Genomic DNA, 247 nt, shown 5'->3' on the forward strand with positions numbered 1-247 from the left:
CTAGAATTTCACACCTGCGACACAGCCATCCGGCTAGCGACCAACCCCGACCGCATCTCCTTCATCTCGCCCTTTCATACTTACGCGGCGCTTCAGCTTGGCTTCCTGAGGCGGTTGAAGGAGGCGCTGGAGCAGACTGAGCCCCGGCGAAGGTCCTTCGTGCTGCCGGGCTGGGCGCAAGGGGGCGAGTTCGCGAAATCCGTCTGCTCTTAGGCCTTTATACCCATGGCGGTGCCAGCATCGGAGA

General features: G+C 61.5%; 1 protein-coding gene across 1 annotated transcript in view; it reads right to left on the minus strand.

The window, feature by feature from the left end:
• LOC119585354 overlaps window positions 1-177 on the minus strand; it is a 6,958-nt gene extending 6,781 nt beyond the window's left edge. Inside the window, exon 1 of the mRNA XM_037934025.1 lies at window positions 85-177. The gene's annotated coding sequence lies outside the window, so the exon portion shown is untranslated. The remainder of the gene's footprint in view (window positions 1-84) is intronic.
• Between the last annotated feature and the right edge of the window lie 70 nt (window positions 178-247).

Source organism: Penaeus monodon, chromosome 19, assembly GCF_015228065.2.
Source record: "Penaeus monodon isolate SGIC_2016 chromosome 19, NSTDA_Pmon_1, whole genome shotgun sequence".
In the NCBI taxonomy this organism is placed as follows: Eukaryota; Metazoa; Arthropoda; class Malacostraca; order Decapoda; family Penaeidae; genus Penaeus; species Penaeus monodon.